A 27160-nucleotide genomic window follows, 5' to 3' on the forward strand; every position below is an offset into this window, starting at 1 on the left:
TCTCTCTCCGTTCCTGTCTGTCTGTCCCTATCTATCCTTCTCTCTTACTCTCTCTCTGTCTCTGAAAAAAAAAAAAAAAAAAAAAAACCTTAGAACTAGGATTGGGTGGTGTTTATTTGTATATCTCATGTGCAAGCTGTCATTTTCACCATCTTCTTTCATTTCATGGCCTTTGGCCATTTTCTCTTCTCCTAGTCTTGACATAATCTACTATAGTTGTGGCTTTCTCCCATGACAAAATGGGACAAATATCCCCCATCTTTATGTTACCAGCTAGCTATTTCCAGATAATTTCTTAGCAAGATTCCAATAACATAGATTCTTCACTTGACTCATCCTTTATTACCGCTCTCCCCTAGAAAACAGTAACAAAGCTCAAAGAAATTTTGAAGTACTGGGACAAAGTTGTATACCTTGAAAATCTTATTCTTTAAATAGGAATTTGTAAATTCAGACAGCATACAGTCAATGGATTCCGACCTCCCTCCCCAAAACCCATCCTTACCCAAACATTGGCAATTTAGAGACCATCACCACCACCACTCCCTTCGAACACACACGCGCATGCGTGCGCACACACCCCCTGATTTTAAGGATCTTGCTTCCTTGGTTAGTTTCCTATCCTCATCTTCGATCTTCCCCAGGGACTCGCTCAGATTATGCACATAGTGAGCAATCAGGAGATGTTTGTAGAATATTGTTGGATGTCAGCAGTCAGGGCGTGCTGATAAATATAATTTTTTAAAAAAACAGGATAATTTTAGCATCCAGAGCCCAGACTGTAACCCGGTTGAGCTACAGTCCCAACACAATTCAAGAGCCCTGCCTGCGAGGCACCAGCAGAAGGAATGCGAAGGACTTGACAGCTCTGTTCGCAGCCGGCCGTCAGCTTTTAAATCAGCGAGTTTGTTTGCTGGAAACCCGCCTCAGTCAAGAGCGGAGCTTCAGGAAAGGGCGCGGGCGGCTGCGAACTGCCTCGTCCACAGCCACCGGCCCCAGCTCGGCGCAAGGCACGCCGGGACACCGCGCATCTCAGCCACCCTCACGGAGAGGACCGCCCACAGCCCCCGGGCTCGCGGTTGTCAAGGACAGAAGCGGACAGCTGCGAGGGCCTCGCCCCGCCGCCACCCCTCGCACCAGCGGGGACGCTTGGCTCAGTCTCTAAAGCCCTGGAAAGTTGCAGGAGCTTGAGCGACCGTCTCTGCAGACAAGAGCACCTGGCGCTGACCAGCAGCATCCACCTCGTCGGAGAGACTGGCCCCACGGATTCCTGCTGAGGGAGGAGGAGCCAGAAAACAGGGATTTCCTAGTAACTACCGGGGCCCGCCGCCCCCGCAGCCAGGTCCCCCAGGCCCACCCAGCCCACCCCGTGTCCAGCCGCTGTGCAAGCCCTGCGGCTGCTCCCAGCGGCTGGTCCCAGACTCAAAGCATGTGCATACTGCAGAGGGAAGTAGTGTTTGTTAGAAAAGTTTCCTTATTGGAAGTGGGACTACAAATTGTATACAGGTCTTGTAAAATGATGGCCCTTAGCTCTCTCGGTTTGAAAAAGTGCGACATTTCATATACCTACATCGTTGCGTTACATACACTCTGGGATCCAGGAACCACCATGGTGGCCATGCACATGCAGGTTTGCATTGGATTCGGACAGTTCGTAAAGAAACAAGGGAGCCAAAAGCTGATGGGCCATTACCTTTAATCCTAGCTTGCACCTGGCCAGCAAGTAAAAACACACACTGGGCTCCAAAACCCACTCATTCAGTGCTCACAAAGCTACTGACTTATCCAAGTTTCCTAGAATCAAAGGTTTCTAGCTCACCAGCCTTATTCACCTCTGTTCCTGTAAAGCCAGTACCCAGGGCCACCATCACAGCCGCCTGGCCCATGCAGGTTCGCATTGGATTCAGACAGTCCATAAAGAAACAAGGGAGCCAAAAGCTGATGGGCCATTACCTTTAATCCTAGCTTGCACCTGGCCGGCAAGTAAAAACACACACTGGGCTCCAAAACCCACTCACATTCAGTGCTCACAAAGCTACTGACTTATCCGAGTTTCCTAGAATCAAAGGTTTCTAGCTCACCAGCCTTATTCACCTCTGTTCCCCATCTCCTTCCTTCTCCCTGCACAAACTGCACAAACTGGCTTCTCACTCAACACTTGCCATCTTGGCTGCTTCTCCTGGCCTCCTCCACGTGGCCTCTCTCTGCTCTCCTCTCTGCTCTCTCCTCTCTAATGCTAATAATCCCAGGAACCAGGAGAGCAAGCTCCCGTTCTGGCCCCATTTTATAGTGTAGAAATAAAAACCTTTAATCCTATATACAAAATAGGGAAGTCTCTAATACAAAGTCACTTATCTGAGGCATGATGGGATTGCACCACCCCATATCAAAAAGGGTGGGAAAGGCTTAGTACTAAAACCAAGCCCCAGGCTACAAGGATCCTGCCTTCCCACAGCCCACCCCCAACACACATTAATATCACCTGGGCGACAGGCTTCCATTGTGGGCAGCACCATCTTTAACAAAGTGAGCATAATATATTTTATCTGCCCAACAGTTCCCCATCTCCTTCCTTCTTTCTGCACAAACTCTGCACAAACTGGCTTCTCACTTAGCACTCCACCATCTTGGCTGCTGCTCTTGGCTTCCTCTACTTGGCCTTTCTCAGCTCCCTTTTCTAATGCTAATCTCAGGAACCAGAGCAAGCTCCCAGTCTGCCCCACTTCATAGTGCAGAAATCAAAACCTTTAATCCAATATACAAAATAGGGAAGTCTCTAATACAAAGTCACTTATCTGAGGCATGATGGGATTGTACCACCCCACATCAAAAAGGGTGTAAAAGGTTTAGTCCAGGGGTCTCAAACTCGCGGCCCGCAGACTAATCCATGAAGTTCAAAATATTTTGGATAAAATTAAGTAAGCCTAGGGGCCTACTTGTATTTTTCATTTCTCTAGCATCCTAGCTAGATATTAGCTTAGTTAACAGCAGTTGTGATGCGAACTACAGTTTCTGGTCGTTTTGTGACACTGAGTAAACTGCATGTACGATTGTGCTTGTTGTACTGATTTTTTTTTTTGTTTTCAACTGCAGTGAGAAAAGTGTTGCGTAACAGTTGCCTTTTGTAGACCTAGTGCGGCCCGCCAAATGGCTGTGATCTTGCTCTGCAGCCCACATGCTGAGTTGAGTTTGAGACCCCTGGCTTAGTCCTAAAACCAAGCCCCAGGCTACAAGGATCCTGCCTGCCCACAGCCTGCCCCCAACACACATTAATATCACCTGAGTGATGGGCTTCCACGTGGGTAGCGCCATCTTTAACAAAGTGAGCATAATATATTTTATCTGCCCAACACCTGGTCAAGTCACATATGGGAGTTGATGCTTCCTGCTCCTCCCCTCCCCCCTTCTCTCTCTCTCTCTCTCTCTTTCCTCTCTAAAATGAATGAATTTTTTTTAAAAAATAGAAAAGATAATCAGTTTTTCTTTGGTCTCTCTGAAGTTCTATAACTTATTTATTTATTTATTTTAGATTTTTAAAATTTATTTATTTAGAGAGGGGAAAGAGAAAGAAACAGAAGGGGGAGGAACAGGAAGAATCAACTCCCATATGTGTCTTGACCAGACAAGCCCAGGGTTTTGAACCGGTGACCTCAGTATTCCAGGTTGACACTTCATGCACTGTGCCACCACAGGTCAGGCTGATAAGCCCCCCTCTCTTTTTTTTAAAGTGTTTAAATGGTGGTACCTTGGAAGAATCTTTAAAAATAAGTTCTTTTTAATTTTGCTGGAAGACCCAGATTTTTAAAAATATTTGCATATTCTACTCTTACAACTCAAAAATTAGCCACCTCACTGTCTCCTTGTAGTTGACTTGGAAAATTCTAATTCAGTGTTAAGAATTTTAAGTACTGAATACAGAATACTAACCTGTGCTTATTTAAGACATCTTTTTATCACTTTGCTGCTTACAACACTGCATTAAATAAATATTATGAGCCAATATAGACTTGGTGAATAAAATTAGTCTCTTTGAATAAAATTAAATAAGGTAAACTCACCAATTTAAGTACACAAAACAAAAATCCATAATCTAAAAAAGGTCTTTAATTTCACTGGAAGGTAGAAAGAATTCCCTTTATTTATTTATTTTTGATTTCTGCACTATAAAGTGGGGCAGACGGGGAGAGACAGTCAGACAGACTCCCGCATGCGCCCGGCCAGGATCCACCCGGCACGCCCACCAGGGGCGACGCTCTGCCGCGACCAGAGCCACTCTAGCGCCTGGGGCAGAGGCCAAGGAGCCATCCCCAGCGCCCGGGCCATCTTTTGCTCCAATGGAGCCTTGGCTGCGGGAGGGGAAGAGAGAGACAGAGAGGAAGGGGTGGGATGGAGAAGCTAATGGGCGCTTCTCCTATGTGCCCTGGCCGGGAACCGAACCCGGGTCCCCCGCACGCCAGGCCGACGCTCTACCACTAAGCAAACCGGCCAGGGCCAGTATTTAATATACTAAAGCAGGCGTCCCCAAACTGCGGCCCCCTGAGGCCATTTATCCAGCCCCCACTGCACTTCTGGAAGGGGCACCTCTTTCATTGGTGGTCAGTGAGAGAACCACTGTATTTGGCAGCCCTCCAATGGTCTGAGGGACAGTGAACTGGCCCCTGTGTAAAAAGTTTGGAGACCCCTGTTTAAAGAATACTAATGTATTCAATAATAACAATATACATTGCCCACTTTTAAAAGTAGCCATATTGCATTTTAATTGGTGATGCTTGAAAAGATTTTTTCTGTCATACATTATAATAGTATATGTAGGAAAACAGTCATTTAATAATCTATCCAGAAAATTATTTCATTTCTAAGAGTAGGAAATGTCTGGGAAAGTAAAAAGAAGTACAATTAATACCTAAATTCCCTCACTAACCTCTCTCTGTAAAGGACTTTATGTCATGGAAAAGCACTCTGGCAAATCTTTGTACTGTAAATACCTTTTGTTTCCATTTATCATATTTTGTTTTCACATGTTTATTTTAAAACATGGATTTAACTACTATTATAATAGAAAACTGATGAGAGTTTTAAGTTTATTCCTATACAATTAGCAATATAAATTCTATAGTACCATTCATATTCTAAAATTAAAATGAAATAATATTTTTTGACATTATGGCAGAAATAAATGTTTTGTTTTTCTACTTGTGAATATTAGGGTCTTGTTGAAAAAATTCAGGCTTCCGCAGTATCATGAATGTAAGTTGTATGTGTCTTTATTTTACTAATTTTAAGTTAACAAATTTGTTTATTTGTATTTAGACATATTCTAAATGTAAAGTTATTTTTATAGACATTCTGACGACTAACTATACCCCAGTTTGTTACATTTAAAACAGTTGGAACATTTTCCTTCCTATTTAATAAAAATTAAAAATGTAACTTTAAATGTCACTTTTCAAATTCAAAGTCACTTAATGAAAAGAAAATGATAAAATAATGGCCAGTCATTCAGTAGAAAATATTCCTCTCAGGTGTTCTAAGAAAGATTCATAGTACAAGGGGTCATCGGTTTACAACACAGTTCTGTTCCTATGACAGTGACATCACCCAAAATTTTGTCGCAAGTTGAAATATACCCTAACTTAAGTCACTTACCTATCCTAACACCGTTGTAAAATCATCTAGGACATAAAAACACAACTAAGCCACAGAAAAAGGAAAAGGACATAAATATACTGTACTGAACACCGTACTGCATATTTTCTACCACATGCAACCAAACTAGTTCACCCATATAGTCCATAAGTACGACACTAATGGCATAAGCCAAAACACATCTCAATTTTGTAAAGTTTTCATGGGATAGAGTGTCATAAACTCAAACGTTGTATGTTGAGACCATCGTAACCCGAGGACCCCCTGTACTTTATTTATTTAAATTATGAGGGAAATATCATTTAAATTTTTTTTTTTAATTTAGTGAGAGGAAGGGAGGCAGAGACAGACTCCCACATGTACCCTGACTGAGGTCCACCCGGCAAGCTTTCTAGGGGGTGATACTCTGCTCATCTGGGGCATTGCTCTATTGCTCGGCAACTGAGCCTTTCTTAGAGCCTGAGGCAGAGGCCATGGAGCCATCCTCAGCGCCAGGGGACAACTCACTCCAATCAAGCCATGGCAGCAGGAGGAGGAGAGAGAGAGAGAGAGAGAGAAGCAAGAGGAGGAGGGGTACAGAAGCAGATGGTGCTTCTCCTGTGTGCCCTGACTGGAATTGAACCAGGGACATCCACACACTGGGCCAACGCTCTACCACTGAGCCAACCAGCCAGGGGCCATATAATTTTTAAATCCCTGAAGTTGACATTTGATATGACACATAATTTTATTCAGAAATGTTTACTGATAGAAGTTTTTAAACAAAATATATATGTATTTTTAGAGATAAATATAGTTTTTTGGAAAGCTATAACAAACACTTTATTCATTTACTTTTAGCAAATTTCATAAATACCAGAAGAGAAATTGATCAGTTTGTGATGAAATTTAGAAAAAAGTTTTTTTCCATAAAACAACCTTATCAATTTTTCCCTTTGGCTCATTACTCTAAACTTCCTTCACTGTTCTGAAAAGATACTGAGTTCTTCCAGATTTTTGGTTAGATGGGCAGTTTCCAAACTAACTGGATTCTCCAAGTTGGTAGTTTTTGCACAGGGTTTTCTGGTCACTGGATCTATGATTTGTCCAACTTTAGAAATGATACCCGCCAGCTTATGTTTCACATGTTTCGTTTGTGGCGCCTCCAGACTGAAAGTCCTAATGCGTAACCCCTACAATCATGTTTATGTCAGTACTTAAATTGAATCTGCAGTCAGGCATACAGTTGTGAGATTTTAAATTCTAGAGTCCTCAAATTAAAAAAAAATATTTTTAATACAGATCATTTAAATTTATATATTTTATAGTAAAGATGCTGTCATTATAAAAGTGTTCCCTGCAATCAATGAGTTATTTGACCTATACTAAGATCCATCTAAGAATTGTAAAAGCACTTTAAAATTTATTAATATATGTTCATAATATTCAGAAAGCATTAAGTGATAATTAGTTGTTTTTGGGGTTTTTTTTAGTTCAGAGAGTAGCAGTTTTATTTAGGTAAGTTTATCATTGTAGCTATTTAAAAGTTATACTGGATAACAGTATTAGTGTTTTGCAGGGGTTTTATTTTTTTAATTTTTTAATTTTTTTAACTTGAATTTGTATTGAATTTATGGGGGTGATGTGGGTTAGTGAAATATAGGTTTAAGGTGTACCATTCAATAACACCTGTGTGTTGTACTGTGTGTTCACCACCTCAAGGCAAGTCTCCTTTCATCACCACTTACCCTTCTTTTTCCCTCTCCTACCTCCCCCACTTTCTTTTCTTCTTGCACTCACCACACTGTTGTCTGTGTCTATGACTTTGTATTTTTTGCTTAATCCTTTTACCTTTTTCACCCAGTCTATTTCATGTATCCATGCCTCTGTTTTTATTTTGTTAGTTTATTTTGTTCATTATTAGATTATGGAATCTAATGAAATATAAGTGAAATCACATGGTATTTATCTTTCTCTGACTGGTTTATTTAACTTCGCATAACACTCTCCAGGTCCATTTATGCTGTCGCAAATGGTAAGATTTCCTTCTTTTTATGGCTGAGTAATATTTCAAATGTACCACAGCTTTTTTAACCCACTCATCTACTGATGGGCACTTGGGCTGCTTCCAATTCTTGTCTATTGTAAATAATGCTGCAGTGAACATAGGGGTGCATATATGTTTTCAAATTAGTATTTTGGGTTTCTTTTGATATATTACCATATGTGAAATTGCTGGATCATGAAGCAGTTTCATTTTTAATTTTTTGAGGTAACTCCATACTTCTTTTCACAATGGCTATATCAATCTTCACTCCTACCAACAGTATACAAGAGTTCCCTTTTCTCCACATCCTCACTTGTTAATTTACTATCTTTGTTAATTTATTGATGATAGTCATTCTGATAGATGTGAGATGATATCTCATTGGGGTTTTAATTTGCATTTCTCTGATGATTAGTAACATTGAACATCTTTTCTTATATCATTGGCCATATATATATGTCCTTTTTGGAAAAATGTCTATTCACATCCTTTGTCCATTTTTTAAATTGGATTCTTTGTCTTCCTGGTATTGAGATATACCAGTTCTTTATTAATTTTTTATGTTAATTCCTTATCAGATGTATCATTGGTGAATATGTTCTATTCAGTGGATTGTCTTTTCATTTTGTTGATGGTTTCCTTTGCTCTATGAAAACTTTTTAGTTTGATGTAGTCCTATCTGATTATATATATATATATATAGTTTGTTTGTTTGTTTGTTTGTTTCTCTTGCTCAAGGGAATACATCATAAAAAATACTGATGCAAAAGAGGTCCAAGATTTTACTGCCTATGTTTTCTTCTAGGATTTTTATGGTTTCAAGTCTAACATTTAAGTCTTTAATCTATTTTGAATTTATTCTTCTGTACTTTGTAAGAAGGTGGTCTCGTTTCATTATTTGCATGTTTCTGTCTAACTTATTGAACAGAGTATATTTACCCCATTGTATATTCTTGCCTCCTTTGTCAAATATTAATTGACCTTAAAGGCATGAGTTTATTTCTGGGCTGTCCATTCTGATTTATTGATTGATATGTCTGTTTTTATGCAAGTACCATGCTATTTTAATTACTATGGCCTTGTAGTATAGTTAGATATCAGGTTGCATAATTCTTCCAACTTTGTTCTTCTTAAGTTTGCTATGGCTATTTGGAGCACTATGGTTTCATATCAGTTTTTGGATTATTCTAGTTCTGTGAAATATGCTATTCGTATCTTGATATGAACTGCATTGCATGTATAGATTTTTTGGCTGATATGAACATTTTAATGATGTTATTCTTCCTATTCATGCAAATGTACTGTGTTCCTTCCACTTATTTGTATTTTCTACAATTTCTTTTGTACTCTTCTTTCACTCTACATATTTTCTTAGAAATGTCTCCTATTTTTTATGTCTCCAGCTGCTATCCTTTATAACCAGTGATTTCCATATCTTATCAACAGTCTTTTCTGGGCAGCTCGATGTAGAGGTCCCAAAGACATTTTAAATGCCAGAGTTCCCTCAGATGTGCTTCCCTTTTTAATTCCGTATCTTACATATTGGCTTTCAATTTCCTTTAGTCTGCAAAGCTAGAAACCTTGGGGTCCTCCTTAATTTTTCACCTTACATCTTCTTCTCTAATATATTTAGTGCTTCTCTCATGAATAAATCCTGTTTATGTTGACATCCTAGCTACTTCTCAGTAGTGTTTTTATCTCTCCATTCAAAACCTCACCATAGTTCAGCCTTTATCAGCCCTAAGTACTATTCACTGTGGCCTCTTTGTTTCAGCACCTTCACTTTGCTGCTTCCTCCTTCATATTGTAGACAAATGTTCTTTCTGAAATTTCACTTACTCTTTACTTCATCCTCTCTCCCTCATATTTAATGATTAGGTTGTATGATGTCATACATATTTTTTTCTCTGTTTCTCCATTTTATCCACTTGAAGTTGAAGGTTGGTATTTATTTTGAATTAATTAAATTTTATCCAAATTGCTACTCAGTTATCTCAATAAGAGTTATTGAATAGGCTTCTTTTCATAATGCTTGTTTCATATTGGCTATTTAATGAGTTCTGTTATTTATTGTTTTTGTAACATGTGATATCTGATAAGCTAGCTGCCTTGCTCTTCTCCATGAAAGAATATTCTTTCATAGTCTCATACATTAACTTTTTAAAATTAATTTCAGAAGAGCTTGCTTCTCCCTTTTATTCTTCAATTCATGCTACGCCATGAGGAACAGTTTATGTCCAGCTTCTCTTATGAACTTTTCTGTTTCAGTATTTATTCTGACTTAACAGAATCTTTGTTCTCAAAAGCACAAGCTTTTGTTCTTCCCTTTTCTCCCCATATTCATGGAGCAGATATTGCTATGTCTTTGTGACAAATAGCCCTCAATCCCCAAAGTAATAGTTAATTAAAGTATGATATTCTTCTACATTCCACCTGCCACCCCACCTCAGACAAGGAACAGAAATTTCTGTTTGAAATGTGCCTGACCTGTGGTGGTGCAGTGGATCAGCATTGACCTGGAATGCTGAGGTCACCGGTTCGAAACCCTGCACTTGTCTGTTCAAGGCACAGATGGGAGTTGATGCTTCCTGTCCCTCCTCTGTTGTTTCTCTCTCTCTCTCCTCTCTAAAATGAATTTTTAAAATGTATAGAAAAAAGAAATGTAACTGGTATTTTCAGTAGTTTCAGCATTTAATTGAGAGTTTTTAGGAAATGGTGATTTTTCATTATCTTGAAAATAATTTTAATCTATTTATATATTTAGAAAATGTATAATATGAAGATCATAACTCAAGGGGCCCAAAAACAGCTAGCATTTAAATTATGGCATGTTTATTTAGGAGAGGAAAAAGGGAAGAAGCACAGGGATGCGCCAGGGAATAAAGGAACCTATCATATCCCAATCAAAACCATATGCACTTTGAATACAATTTCTTATAACTACAGCAGGATGGAGAAAATTCAGAATTCAAAGAATGCACATCCAAGGGGTATAGGCAATACAGTTTCTATTAGATTGTCCTGAAGAATATTTAACAAACTGTGAAGGTTTGGCTACCAACACATTCTTTTAGGAACATAAAACTGAGACAGGAAAGCAGGCACAATTAATTGTCCTGTTCTCCTATTATTTGGTTATCTAACAAGTGCTAATTACATTAGTATGGCCCAAATATTTCTACTTCTCCTTTGTGTATTCATGCTCCATTTCTTTTACTATTCCTAAATGTTGATAAAATACTTGTTTATAAAGAAGTGATCATAATGTAAGACATAATTATAACAAGGATGAGCACTATCATAAAATTAATCTAAAACCCTTATAATACAATAGTTGCCCTGACTTTTTTTGGTAAGAAGAAACAAGATAATCTATATTCTTTTTATAAATGACTATTTTATGACCATTTGGCTCTGAAAGGAATACAAAAAAGTGGTAAAGGTGAGTGTAATAATTCAACCAAAATTGTCGTTCTGACATTTGAAAGAAAATGCTAACTTTCAGTACAAGTTTTTACATTTTTGTATCTCTAATTTATTTTACTATGGGATTTTTCATTAGATGCTTTGTAGTTAGGTCTCAGAGAAACAGAAATCAGTGAGTTGCTTCAGGGAACACATCAAGTTCAAACTCTCCAAAGAGCAACAAATGACGAAAATATGCCTACTGAAGATGATGGCTACATTAATCAGAAGAAAGTTGATTCAGATTATATCTGCTCTATTTGTCAAGAAGTACGGTTAGGGAAAAGACTTCCTCTCACCTTTTGCAGATGATTTTTTTAATCTAAAAACATGATAAATTCTAATTTAATATGTTTGTAATTGACTCCATTATGAGACACACTGCTAGAGAAACAAGACATATTTAAACAAGTATGTTTAATAGGTTTTCTTTTGTTTCCTAACATATGTGTGACAGGTCCTGTTCTTACTCTAAATATTTCTGGGTTACATTTTAAAGGCTGAAAATTAAAACAGCTCTATTTCTCTTTTCATTTTAAGTTTATTAAAGTAGAATAATTTTTACATTTTTGTTTTAACACATGAATAAATGTCATGGTTTGGCATAGTTAAAAAGAGTTTTCTGAAAGTAAAGATTATTTTACATTAAATAATAAAGAATGCAATAAATGTAATATATATATGTAATCAAGCTATATCTGGAAAATCAGAACCTATTTTTATAAAAAATAAGCATGGTAACAGAGGGGATTCCAAGATGGTGATGGAATAGGCAGATGTTCCAACAGCCACCTGCCAGGACCAAATTGGATTACAACTTAATTTAAGAACCATCATCTTAAAAAACCAACTTTGAACTAAAGTAAAAAATGTCTGTAACCAAGGGTCACAGAAGCAGCCACACTAGAGACTGGTAGGAAGGGCAGAGATGCAGAAAGGGCTGTCCTGCTCTAACGAGGGGTGGCTGGGGTCCAAAGGGACTCTCACTGTGGGAAGGGTCACTGTGAGAAGTGTGGGTGCTCAGCCCCAAGACTAGAAGAGGCACCCAGACAGCATTTGGCAGTGAAAAGAGCAGGGTTTCTGTCCACAAGAAAGAGACTGAGCTTTCAGAGATGCAGACTCTGTCTTAAAAGGCCCGCACAAAAAAATCTCATTTACAGCCACTTACCAAGGGTTTTGGTGGAGGGAGAGCTGAAAGGAATAGAGTAGTGTTAGGAAAGAATAAAGTTGGTGGCCCAGGGAGAGACACTGTGGGGGACAGCCACCAGAACCCCTGTGCTGAGCCTTTCTCCAATACTGTAGTCACCATCTTACTTGGGCGGAGCATCCTCTTTGTGAGGCATCAGCCTAGGGAAAAGCAGCTGTTCCAGTCTCAGGAGTCTACAGTACCCCATTCATGATGATGGGTCATTCTGAGAGGCCAGGAAGTGGGGGGCGTGTCAGTGTCTCAGTTTTCTGATTTTGAAACCAAAGCGTTCCCCTACATGCTCTGGACGCTAAGACTGGTGCTTCCACCTCAGGGCAGCCTCAGTAGAAACTGTCCAGAGTGCAGGCAGACCACACCTCTGGGTCTCAAATGTCACACTCACCAGACTTCTGGGGCCACACCCTACTGAGGTCTGTGAGAAAAGTCTGGAGAGACTGACACCTGGGGCAGAGGGGTGGATCCACACCCAATACCCTTCCTAATCCTTGAACTGCTGCAGGCAGTATACATTAGCGGAGGTTTTCTTTTCAGCGACTGAGCCCAACAAGCAGCCAGCAGACAGAGGCTGCAGGAGGTGGGACGCATGGAAACTTGGCCTTTTAAGCAGAACTTCTCCCAGGCCCAGTGTGGGTAAAAACCAGCCTAGGAGTGCAGCTTGGTATTTCTATATGCACCTGGACCCAGCAGAAGCAGCCACAAACACTGGATTGCTTGTAGCCCCAAGAAGGTTGCTGAGGGCCAGTCACAAACAGTGTCTCCTACTGGCCTTCACCAGGTTCCTGCCAGGAAGGCCCAGGGGCATATCCAGGGGCCAGATGTGAAAACCATCAGTTCAGAACCTAACAACCCATGCTAGAGTGGTATCTTAAGGAAGGGCTCTGCACACCTGGCACAGAATAGGTGAGTTCCAATATCTGTGAACAGCACCTGCACAGTGGCTCATGTGCATTGGATAGGGTGGAGCTTCACAGTCATCTGGCCTGGGCACTGGATATCCTGCCCTGTGGGGCTAGATTCCACAGGGGAAGGGAGAGAGTCTTGGAGCATGGACATTTAATGTGTGGGACACTGTGAGTCTATTGTTGGGTCTAATTGAGGGGCTTAGCCATCTTTGATGGGGCTACAGTCAGCCCCAGGAGAGGTCTCTCTCAGTCTCCCTCCCTGAGACCAGGGTCTCACCAGCTGAAAGAACTTCTGCAGAGGGAACTGTCAGCCTCACTTGGTCTGATCCTGATGCTCACCTTGTTGGAGAGAAACAAAATTTGAGTATCTAGCAGTGGCTGAGAGATTAGGCTATGGTGTAGAGTCCACATTACACATACTAAGCTCCTGACCAAGAGACTTATGACATAGGAGGTAGCACTAATGTCATATTCACAACCTCAGCAGCCCTAACCCACTAAGCATGCAACCTGTAGAGGGGTTGGTTGGGTGAGGCCAGTCTGAGCCCACACTACACTCTTACTACAGAAGACTCTGTGGGAAGATGAGGCAGCTGCAACAGGAGAAGGAACAGCTGAAAGGTAGAAACAAATCTTTTATGGAGCTGCTGTCATCTCTAAGCAGGAGGAAGCTGATCCTTATACAAGAATTGGGCCCTCCCACAGTACCCAGGCACAGAAAACACAAAAACAAACAGAAAAAAGTGCAGTAGCTACAAACATGTATCCCACAGCAGGTTACAAACAACAACTGATGCCAACCCAAGAAAATCTAGAGCCAACACTACTTTTAGTGGGTGGCAGACAGCAACAACACTAGACACAGCTACCTCCACAAGCAGCACACCCAAAGGTGGAGTCTAGCACGCACCAGGTACTGTGGAGAATAAATACACCCAAAAAGACAGACATTGCACAGTGTATAATACACACAGTCAAGGTTGACCATAGGAACCAGCCAGCCTAAAGGGGTAACTGTATTCACAAAAGAACCAACTGCATTTAATACTGACATACAATAAGAGGGAAAATCCTACCATCAAGAAGCATTCCTAAAACAAGGAAAACAGGTGACTTGGAGTTTAGTACCACTAAGCCCATCATCTTCATAAAGACACCAAAAACATTTCAGTCAAATAGGCCTACCTAATACATGTACAAATTTGGCAGACAGAGAAATGTGACATAAATAAATCAACAAGAGAATTCCCAAAAAAAAGAACTGAATGAGATGGAAGTAACCAAACTACCCAATGCAGAGTTTAAAATAATGATTTTTAGGATGCTCAAAAATCTTAGAGCAACAATGCATGGATATAATGAGCACTGAAAAAGATAGCAAGTGTCAAAAAGGACATTTAATTCATAAAAAAGAACCAGTCAGAAATGACAAATACAATATCAGAAATGAAGACTGCACTAGAAGAAATTAACAGCAGGCTGGATGAGGCAGAGGAACAAACTAGTGATTTAGAGGACAAAATAAACAAAAGCTTTGAAGCAGAGCAGTAAAAAGAAAAGAGGCTCAAAAAGACTGAGGAAACTCTAAGACAGCTCTGTGAAAACATGAAGAGAAACAACATCCGCATCATAAGGGATCCTAAAGGAGAAGAGAAAGAACAAGAGATAGAGAACCTGTTTGAAGAAATCTTAGCTGAAAACTTCTCTAAATCAATGCAGGAAAAAGTCACATAAGTTCAAGAAGCACAGAGAACTCCATTAACCCAAGGAGGCCTACCTCAATACACATCATAATTAAAGTGTCAAAGTTGAAACAAAAAAAATACTAAAAGCTTCAAGTGAAACGCAGTTAATTACCTACAGAGGAGATCTTATAAAGATGACATTCGACATCTCAACAGAAACACTTGAGGACAGAAGGGATTGGCAAGAAATATTCAAAGTGATGCAAAACAAGAACCTACAACCAAAACTTCTTTATTCAGCAAGGCTATCATTTAAATTTGAAGGAGAAATAAAAAGACAAAAAAACTCAAGGAATTCATTACAACCAAACAAGTATTGCAAAAAAATGTTAAGAGGCCTGCTGTAAAAAGAGGAAAGGGAAAAAAATTAGAAAATAAGTATTGTTGGCCTTGGCCGGTTGGCTCAGTGGTAGAGCGTCGGCCTGGTGTGCAGAGGTCCCATGTTCGATTCCCGGCCAGAGCACACAGGAGAAGTGCCCATCTGCTTCTCCACCCCTCCCCGTCTCCTTCCTCTCTGTCTCTCTCTTCCCCTCCCACAGCCAAAACTCCATTGGAGCAAAGATGGCCTGGGCACTGGGGATGGCTCCTTGGCCTCTGCCCCAGGTGCTAGAGTGGCTCTGGTCATAGCAGAACGACGCCCCAGAGGGGCAGAGCATTGCCCCCTGGTGGGCAGAGCGTCGCCCCCTGGTGGGCGTGCCGGGTGGATCTCGGTCAGGCACATGCGGGAGTCTGTCTGACTGTCTGTATTTCTCCCCCAGAAAAATACAAAAAAAGAAAAAGAAAATAAGTATTGTTGATTTAAAGAATAAAGTGGCAATAAATAAATATATCTCAATAATAACTGTAAATGTAAATGGATTAAATGCTCCAATCAAAGGACATAGGGTAACTGCATGGATAAGAAAACAGGGCCTATACATACATTGTCTACAAGAGACTCACCTCAGAACAAAAGATACATATAAACTGAAAGTGAATGAACAGAGAAAAGTATTTAATGCAAATAGAAATGTAAAAAACAAACTGGGGTAGCAATACTTATATCTGATAAAATATACTTTAAAATAAAGGCTATAGTAAGAGACAAAGAAGGTCACTACATAATGATAAAGGGAGCAATTCAATAGGAGGATATAATCACTATAAATATTTATGTGCATAATATAGGAGCACATAATGTATAAAGCAGATTTTGATGGACATAAAGGGTGAAATCACAGCAACAATATAATAGTAGATTTTAATATCCCACTAACATCAATGGGTAGATCCTCAAGAAAGAAAATTAACAAAGAAACAGCTCCCTTAAATGACACACTAGATCAACTGTGTTTAATAGATATCTTCAGAACCTTTCACCCTAAAGCAGCAGAATATACATTCTTTTTAAGTGTTCATGGGACATTCTCTAGGATAGACCACATGTTAGGACACAAAGCAAGTCTCAATAAATTTAAGAAGATTGAAATCGTATCAAGCATCTTCTCTGATCACAATGGCATGAAACTGGAAATCAACTACAATAGAAAAATTAAAAATAATTCAAACACTTGGAAACCAAAAAGCATATTATTAAATAACGAGCGAGTTAACAACTCCTTGATATCTCAAGGAAGGTATCAAATATTTCCTTTAACCAAATGAAAATGAACATAAAACAACTCAAAATTTAGGAGACACATTAAAACTAGTGCTGAGAGGGAAGTTCATAGCATTACATGCATACCTTACAAAGAAAGAAAAATCTCAAATAAACAACTTAAACCTGCATCTAAAACAACTAGAAAAAAATTAATAAAGCCCAGAGAAAATAGAATGAAGGAATAATAAAGATCAGAGAGGAAATAAATGATATAAAGGCTGAAAAAAATACAAAAGATCAATAAAACCAAGAGCTGGTTCTTTGAAAAGGTAAACAAGATTGAAAAACCTTTCACCAGTCTTATCAAAAAAAAAGAGAGAGAGAGAGAGAAGACTCAAATAAATAAAATTAGAAATGAAAAAAGAGAAGTAACAACTGCCACTGCAGAAATACCAAGGATTGTAAGAAAATACTATGAAGATCAGTATGCCCAAAAATTGGAAACCTAGGTGAAATGAATAAATTCCTAGAAATATACAACCTTCCAAGACTCAATCTGGAAGAATCAGAAAACCTAAACTGACTGATTACAACAAATGAATGTGAAACAGTTATCAAAAATCTCCCAACAAACAAAAGTCCTGGATCAGATGGCTTCGCAGATGACTTTTACCAAATACTCAAAGAAAAACTAACACCTATCCTTCTCAAGTTATTTCAAACATTCAAGAAGAGGGAAGACTTCTAAGCTCCTTTTATGAGGCAAGCATTATTCTTATTCCAAAACCAGGTAAAGTCACTACAAAGAAAAAAAGCTATAGTCCAATATCCCTGATGAACATAGATGCTAAAATTTTCAACAAAATATTAGCAAACCATATCCAGCAATACATTTTAAAAAGTAATACATCATAATCAAGTGGGATTTATTCTGGGGAGGCAAGGCTGGTACAATATTCACAAATCAGTCAATGTAATTCATCACACAAACAAAAAGAAGGATGAAAATCACATGATATCAATATATGCAGAAAAAGCATTTGATAAAAACAGGCACCCATTTATTATAAAAACTCTCAGCAAAGTGGGAATACAGAGAACATACTTCAACCTAATAAAGGCCATCTATAAAAAACCGACAGCCAATAACATATTCAATGGGTAAAAATTAAAAGCAATCCCCTTGAGATCAGGAATAAGGCAGGAATGCCCCCTTTCACCACTCTTATTCAACATACTTCTGAAAGTTCTACCCCCAGCAATCAGACAAGAAGAAGAAATAAAAGGCATCCAAATTGTAAAAGAAGTAAAACTATCATTATTTGCTGATGACAGGATACTGTACTTAGAAAACCCTAAAGTCCCAACCAAAAAACTACTAGACCTGATAAATGAATTTGGCAAGGTGGCAGGATATAAAAATAATATTCATAAATCAGTGGCATTTTTATACACCAACAATAAACTGTCTGGAAAAAAATTAAGAAAACAATCTCCTTTACTATTGCAACAAAAAAATAAATAAAGTACTTAGGAGTAAATTTAACCAAGAAGGTAAAAGACTTGTACTCAGAAAATTATAAAACATTGAAAAAAGAAATCAAGAAAGATACAAACAAGTGGAAGCATATACCGTGTTCATGGATAGAAAGAATAAACATCATTAAAATGTCTATATTAACTAAAGAAATCTATACTACCAATGGCATACTTCAAAGATACAGAATATTCAAAAATTTATATGGAACCAAAAAAGAACACAAATAGCCTCAGCGATCTTGAAAATAAGAAAGTGGGAGGTATCACACTTCCTGTTATCAAGTTAGACTACAAGGCCATAGTAATCAAAACAGGTTGGTACTGGCATAAGAACAGGCATACAGATCAATGGAACAGACCAGAGAACCCAGAAATAAACCCACGCCTTTATGGTCAATTGATATTTGACAAAGGAGGTAAGAGGATACAGTGGAGTAAAGACAGTCTCTTTAATAAATGGTGTTGGGGAAATTGTACAGGTACATGCAAAAAAAAATGAAACTCAACCATGAGCTTTCACCATTCAAAAAAATAAACTCAAAATGGTAAAAGTCTTAAATGTAAGTCATAAAACTATAAACATCTTGGAAGAAAACATAGGCAGTCAACTCTCCAATATCTCACGTAGCAATATTTTTGCTGATTTATCTACACAAGCAAGTGAAAGAAAGGACAGAACACACAAATAGAACTATATCAAACTGAAAAGCTTTTGCACAGCAAAAGACTCCATGAACAAAATTAAAAGACAACCCACACAATGGAGAACATATTCGCCAATAAGTCTGATAAGGGGTTAATAACCAAAGTTTATAAAGAACTTCTAAAACTCAACACCAGGAAGGTAAACAATCCAATTAAAAAATGGGCAAAAGAACTGAATAGAAACTTCTCCAAGAAGGACACACAGATGGCCAATAGTCATATGAAAAAATGTTCGATGTCATTAATCATCAGAGAAATGCAAATTAAAACCACAATGAGATACCACCTCACATCTGTCAGAATGGCACTCATTAACAAATCAATACACAATAAGTGCTGGTGAGGATGTGAAGAAAAGGGAACCCTCCTGCACTGCTGATGAGAATGCAGGCTTGTGCAGCCACTGTAGAGAACAGTATGGCATTTCCTCAAAAAATTAAAAATGGAACTGCTTTTTGATCCAGCTATCCCACTTTTAGGATTATATCCTAAGAGTACCAAATCACTGATTCAAAAGAAGATATGCATTCCCATTTTTATTGCAACATTGTTTACAATAGCCAGGTTCTGGAAACAGCCCAAGTGTCCATCAGTGGATGAGTGGATTAAAAAGGGTGATCTATATACACAATGGAATACTATGCAGCCATGAAAAAGAAAGAAATTTTGCATTTTGTGATGGCATGGACGGACTTGGAGATTATTATGCTAAGTGAAATAAGCCTGGCAGAGAAGGACAGATATTATATGATCTCATTTATATGTGGAATCTAATGAACAAAGTGAACTGAGGAACAGAATAGAGGCAGGGTTACAAGAAGCAGAAGGACAGCTGTCAGAGGGAAGTGGAATCAGAAGAAGGTGAAGAGATTAGTGAAATTATATATACATAACACATAGATACAGATAACAGGACAGCAAATCCCAAAGGGAAGGAGGGAGGGAGTTAGGGGAGGGGGCAAAGGGGAAGTTATGGTGGACAAGGAGGTGGGGGTGAAGGAGTTATATGGAGTGGGATGCTTGAATTCATATTAACATAATAAATTTAAATTTTTTAAAAAAAAAACTAAAAAAAAAGATGGTAACAGAGAAAATTTTATTTATATAAAGATATATCATTTTGTGTATACAAATAGTAACCTAATTTTATTTCTAACAGATTTGGCTGTGGCAATAATGTTCATATAAAATGCATGAAGATCTTAGCTAATTATCACAATATAATATCAAATACTTCTATGTTGAAGTGTACTCTGTGAAGAAAAGAGTTTGCACCATTAAAATTTATTTTGGAGGAATTCAAAAACTCTAGCAAACTTGTGACTGTAGCTGAGAGAAAACTACTGGATAAACAACTTGGAATTCCCTGTAATAACTGAACAATTTCTAGTTGAGGGAAGTGTTATAAGTAAGTGTCATCAGTAAAATTATGAACAAGTGTTTTTGTTTGTCTTTGTTTTGTTTTGTTTTGTTCAGGAAACTTTGAGCTTTAGAGTACCATTCACCAGCCTGCCTTCTTTTATACACTGTATTTTCCTTAATTAATGGGCGTTTATTTAGGATTTCCAGACTGATGATATGTCAGCCCAGTACCTCAGAATTTCAATTGTTTTATTTTCTTCACATCTACAAGGGTGTTGGCTTTGCACTCCAATATAGCTACAGAGTCAGAAGTAGTATTCTGTCTCAGGTGTCTTGGAAACGAGCTTTGTTGATTTATCCAAGCTCAGTGGCACAGTGGATACAGCATCAGCCTGGGATGCTGAGAACCCCGGCTCAAAAGCCCAAGGTCGCCAGCTTGAGCACGGGCTCATCTGGCTTGAGCACGGGTTCTCTAGCTTGAGAGTGGTATCATAGATATGACCCCATCGTTGCTGGTTTGAGCCCAAAGGTCACTGGCTTAAGCAAGGGGTCACTGACTCAGTTGGAGCCCCCCCACCCCTGGTCAAGGCACATATGAGAAAACAATCAATGAACAACTAAGGTGCTGCAACTATAGATTGATGCTTCTCCTCTCTCTCCCTTCCTGTTTGTCCTACCCTCTTCTCTCTTTCTCTTGCAAAAAGAAGAAAATATTTCAAGCTTAAATTTTTTGCTAAATGTATGAGTTTATTTTTTAGTCATACTGGAATTACAAGTACAATTAATATATATTTACTGCTCACAAAAATTAGAGTATCAGGAAACATGCAGATACTTCAGTACTTAAAAACCTTTTGTATATAGTGCATTTTCACCAATAAAATAAAAGTTGGTTTTGCATATAATTTGCATAATTGAACAACTTTCTTTGACTTGCCATTTGCTTTTCTGATGTTCTTGTTTAATAAAGAACATCATATTTTTATCGCTTCATATTTCTTAAAATATCCCCTAATTTTTGTGAGCAGTATATTTTAAAACTCGCATAAAACCATAAAACTGTTTTATTCCCCCAGCCTTTCTCCTTTGAATGCTTTTAGTCCTTTGTTTTCTCTATGTGACACATAGAAGAAAATCAACTAGAGCACCATTAGAAAGTATTCATATTGGAATACAGCTGGCCTGAGAAAACCCAAAGGAGCGTTTTTCACTTGAGAAAGAAGGGATGTTATAAAAGTTTAGCAGGTGGTGTTCAGCTAGTTTTAGGGATGCTGGTTAAAAGGGGTTCTAGAAAAGGGAAAGATTGATATTTGGTATCAGCAGCAGTTGTTTGGGTGATTTAAAGTTTTTTGAGAAGAATGGATAAGAACAATAGGGAGCTAAGGTTACAGGTGAGACAGGGGGGTTAGGAGTAATAGCTGCAGGGGGCAAGGACATATAAAAGCCACCGTGTAAACTTCTCAGTCCTTGTAGTCACATGTTTCTCAAATTGTTAATGTGTGGTTTCAGTAGATTTTAAATCTTGCTTTTGAGTATTTTGTTTATGACAGTGAACTCCTCTGTCACTCTGAGCCTTCTGACTGTTCCTTCTGTTCTCAGAGGTGATTTTTCCTAATACTCCTCAATACAGGCATTCTCCACTGTCTGCTCATTGTCTGCGGTTCTGCACTCCCCTTTGAGAAGAACTTCTCTATGAGTCTGGCTCACAGTTATTCACCTCTATCTCAGTCCTCTTTTACAAATTAAAGTGTGAATTTCTAACATTTTTTACTTCGCCGCTTTCCATTCCCTCACACACTAACATTTCAGTCATTTACCTAAAAACTATTTCCAGTAGTTTTTGGAATAGACTGAGTAGGAGACAAAATTATCTGAAAAGCTTTTCAGTTTCTTCTTAGAGTTTTAAAGTATAGCTACTTATCTGTTAAGAAGTTAATTCCAAAAATATCATAGAAATGTGAAAATATAGAAATGCTTAACTTTTGCTAGCCCAGCATAATTTTATGTATTGAATTAACTGCACCATTGCTCTGATTGATTAATATTAATTATTTAGAATTTCCTCTTCATGTAAAAATAGTAATAATGAATAAATTAGCACTTGCTACTTCTAAGATGTCTGAAGGACATATTTTTCCAAGATTTTGTTACCAGAAAAAGCAGGGTTTGGGACAGCTTGTCACATTCAGCCTATCAAAATAGACAAACCAGACTGAGTATATATGAGTGTCTTTAATTCAAAAGTATCAGTACCCTGGAAGGCAGGGGAGTCCTGCTCACAAAGCTGCCTTCACACTCCTCTGGTGCTGGCAGTTTTTAATAGAGTTCAGTGAAAAAGAAAAAAAGTAAAAAGGCCATGCAGTTAGTCACATAAGAAAAGCTGTGGTACATATATACAATGGAATACTATGGGGCTATGAAAAAGAAGGAAATATTACCTTTTGCAAAACTATGGAGGGACCTGGAAACTATTATGTTGAGTGAAATAAGCCAGGCAGAGAAAGAAAAATATCATATGACCTCATTCATTTGAGGAATCCAATGAACAATATGAACTGAGGAACAGAATAGAGACAGAAGTGGGATCAAAGGGACCAGAGGAAAAGAGGACAGAGGGAAAGGGAATGATAGGATGGGATAAACCTGAAGGGTAGGGGGGAGGGTGTTGTAGGGAGGGGCACAGGGAGATGTTGAGGGGAATAGGGGGGAGGGGGAGGCATTCGGGGTGACCCTAGAATCTATGTAAACACAATTAATTAAATTAAAAATAAATTTAAAAAATAAAAATAAAAAAGAGAATGTGCAAGAGGTGGGAGTCCAGCTGTAGAAAGATCTCCTCTGCAAGTTCCTTTGATGTAACACAGACCTAATCAGCATGGTCCTATCTTTCCTCCTTGGTAAATCTTCAAGACAGCTGAGGTCAGGTGTCTTGCAGAAATAGCCAGAACCTGGCACCTCTCGTACCACCTGCCTCTGGAAATTATCTGTGAAAAGGACTCCCTTCTCTCTCTCTTTCTCTCTCTCTCTCTCTCTCTCTCTCTCTCTTTCTCTCTTTCTCCCTCTCTCCCTCTCTCCCCTCCCACCCCTCCCACAGCCATTGCTCCAACTGTTCAAGTTAGATGGCTCCATGACCTTCCCTCAGGCATTGAAATAGCTTGGTTGCTGAGCAACAGAGCAACAACCCCAGCTGGGCAGAGTATCACCCTATAAGGGGCTTGCTGGGTGGATCCTGGTCCAAGAACATGCGGAAATCTGTCTGTCTCCCTGACTCCCCACCTCTCACTTAATAAAACTTTTAAAAGAAAAAATAAAATAAAAAATAAATGTAAAATTAAAACTAATGAATTATATAAAAAAATACAGGGGGATTTGGGATTTGCTTTGAAGTAATTGGCATTTTTAGAGAAGCAGTCTCTTTTGCCTTAGTCCCCCTCTTCAATCCCTTGGAGCAGGCATCCCAAACTATGGCCCGCGGGCCGCATGCAGCCCCCTGAGGCCATTTATCCAGCCCCCGCCGCACTTCCGGAAGGGGCACCTCTTTCATTGGTGGTCAGTGAGAGGAGCACTGTATGTGGCGGCCCTACAACGGTCTGAGGGACAGTGAACTGGCCCCTTGTGTAAAAAGTTTGGGGACCCCTGAAGTGCTGAGCAGATTGATTGTATTGCAGAACACAGACTGGGCTATGTACTAGTGGATAGGCCTTCAGACCTTTTGTCATACTCCTTGTCAATTAAAAAATTTTAAAGTTGCTGGGTTTTATTAACATACTAAGTACATTAGGTAAAATATATACAAAAGATAATTTTAAAAGAATGGGATGAAACTGAAATAATTTTTTAAAAATAATTTCAGTGAATTAACCAGAAAAATTGTGCTTGTTCAGATATATACAGTTTGTCCGTAAAGTCATGGTGCACTTTTGACAGGTCACAGGAAAGCAACAAAAGACGATAGAAATGTGAAATCTGCACCAAATAAAAGAAAAACCCTCCCAATTTCATACCTATTCAGTGCAGTTCGATGTGGGCTCACGCACAGATTTTTTAGGGCTTCTTAGGTAGCTATCCCGTATAGCCTCTACAGACTCATCACTGACTGATGGCCTACCAGAACGGGGTTTCTCCACCAAACTGCCAGTTTCCTTCAACTGCTTATCCCACCGAGTAATGTTATTCCTATGTGGTGGCGCTTCGTTATAAACGCGCCAATATTCATGTTGCACTTTGGTCAGGGATTCGAATTTAGCGAGCTACAGAACACACTGAACTTTCCTCTGTACTGTCCACATCTCGACTGGCATGGCCGTGGGCTGCTCCGCTGTAGACAGGGTGTTATGTCATCATCTGCACATGCGCACATGCTGCCACATCATCCTACAGAAACTGGGAGGTTTTCCTTTTATTTGGTGCAGATTTCACATTTCTATCGTCTTTTGTTGCTTTCCTGTGACTGGTCAAAAGTGCACCATGACTTTACGAACACACTGTGTATATCTCCAATCCAGTGGATATTTAGCCCATGCCCTGTAGGCACTGCACATACTTTGGATACCACAACTCGTAAGCATTTTATGACTGTAGGTATTAAATGATCCTATACCAAGATTCTCTCTCTCCTTTCCCCTTGGCCCTGGCTACATATTACACTTTAACCTATTAGAATGATAAATTGTGTAACTAAGGATTTAGGAGATTTGGGGGAGAGAGGCAGAAAACATTAGAGGTAGAAGGATAATCTAGACAGAGAAAGTGTAATAAAAAGAGAGAGTTTCACTAAAGAGTAGTTAACCTAAAATAATTGAAATATACAGGTTTCTTTTAGTTGACAATTAGGTGACTTTAGTAAAAACAGTTTCTGTACAAGAATTAAAATTAATCTGCAGAATAATGAGAAGTATAAGCTTTTCTGAAGAATATTCTTGAGGCTTGTTCTACATGGCTTTTGGATAATAGAAATGTTTCTAACTTCTTAACCAAGTTTTTATTTTTTGATATTTGTTTTATCTGTTTTATCAGTTGTTCAAAGCATCAAATGGCAGTTAATTTACACTGTATGATCTCAGTTATGTTGGTAATGACTTTGGATATGAAAATGGGCGTGGCATTTTAGAATCACATAAACATGATCTAACAATACTGAAGTAGTAAGCAGATACCCCAAAGGAAAATGAGTTTCCTCATAGATTATGATGTACCAATTTATCATAGTGGACTAGAATATTTCATGAGATTTGTTGTGCACTGTAAAGCCAGTAGCCACGGCCACCATCACAGCCGCCTGGCCAATACAGGTTCGCATTAGATTCAGACAGATGGTAATTGAAACAACGGAGCCAAAACAACGGGCCATTCATTACCTTTAATCCTAGCTTGCAGCCAGCAGGCAAGTAAAAACACACACTGGGCTCCAAAACCCACTCATTCAGCGCTCACAAAGCTACTGACTTATCCGAGTTTACTAGAATCAAAGGTTTCTAGCTCACTAGCCTTATTCACTTCTGTTCCCCATCTCCTTCTCTCTACACAAACTCTGCACAAACTGGCTTCTTCAGCATTCCTCCATCTTGGCTGCCTCTCCTCTCCTCTCCTCCACGTGGCCTTTCTCTGCTCTCCTCCCTGCTCTCTGCCCTCCCCCTAGAACGCAATCACTCTTTTGGAACAACATGATCTCTCTTCCTTTTAAAACCTTTTGGTGCGAAAGCCCTCCCCCAACACATATTAACATAATCACGCCCATTTCAAGCAATCACCTGGGTGATGGGCTTCCACATGGGCAGCGCCATCTTTAACAAAGTGAGCATAATATATTTTATCTGCCCAACATGCACCTTACTACCAGGTGGCAGAGTAAATTGGGTGGTATTTTTCTAAAAACATAAAATTAAAATTAAAAAAGCTTAAGTGTTGGTTCAGACTAAATAATTTGAGTATATATTTCTCATCAAAATTGTTTTGGTTTCATTCACATTAAAAATCACAAATCAAAAAATTTCAGATTAGTATTTTTATTTGAAACTAGTTGTAGCTGGCCACGCATTGCTGTGGCTCAGTCTGGTTAAATGGAAAAAAAAGAAAAGAGAAAGCGCACATTTCTAATATGTTTAATTTCACAATGCTTGTGGGTATACAATATTTTTTGTTGTTCCATTGTCTGTGCAGATATAGAGATTGTCTGGTTTGCCGACTCAAGAACACGCAACATATAATTGTCCATGTGAGAAGCAATCCGTGTGTAGATCAAGTGCACAATTCTAAAGATTGGCCCTGAGCTTTGTTGATTGTGATTGCAAATGCCAATCAAATTGGGAACTGCAATCTCTTAAATTGAAATGGCATATCCGTTGGAATCATAGGAATGTGAGGAATGAGGACATCTTCACCTTTGAAAGGTCCTGTCAAGATTGTTGCTTCTATGACATTGCTCATTAATTTTTTTACTGCAAGCCACGTGCCGTTGCAAAGCTTTGGCTGTTTGATATTTTGCAACATGATAATTGGCACGCTGATTTTCAATTGCAGTACATGCAGTGGCATCCCTGGCAGACTGAGTTAATTCAAAAATTCTGTTGGATAAATAACTGCTTCATCTGCTTCCACAACAGTGTCTACGAACTTGTATGTGACTGCCTCGCTTTGAATGTTAGACTGAATAATATTGTTAAGTTCATAGACCACAAGAATAGGTCATTCACTCAGCCAATCGTGATTCTTATAATTGGTTAGAATATTGGAAAATACTTTTTCAACCAATTCTTCTTTTGACGTCACTAAATTGCAGAAGTTATAAGGCAATGAAATTTGTCCTGAAGTCAGATCAACTGGCACCTTTTTGTTCCCAATTTCCAGCAATTGATGTGAGAATATCTCAGCTGATCGATCGTTTTGCAGCTGGACATGCATATTTATAGTTAATTTTAACGTCTTTACGTGTCACCACAAAGTAGAGTAGTTCAGGCAAGCACTTATTTCATCCACTGGTGT

General features: G+C 38.9%; 1 pseudogene; it reads left to right on the forward strand.

Moving 5' to 3' along the window:
* Window positions 1–1519: 1519 nt before the first annotated feature.
* On the forward strand, window positions 1520–27087 carry LOC136306467 (E3 ubiquitin-protein ligase ZSWIM2-like; annotated as a pseudogene).
* Window positions 27088–27160: the final 73 nt, after the last annotated feature.

The sequence above is a fragment of the Saccopteryx bilineata genome, chromosome 5 (genome assembly GCF_036850765.1).
Source record: "Saccopteryx bilineata isolate mSacBil1 chromosome 5, mSacBil1_pri_phased_curated, whole genome shotgun sequence".
Classification (NCBI taxonomy): Eukaryota; Metazoa; Chordata; class Mammalia; order Chiroptera; family Emballonuridae; genus Saccopteryx; species Saccopteryx bilineata.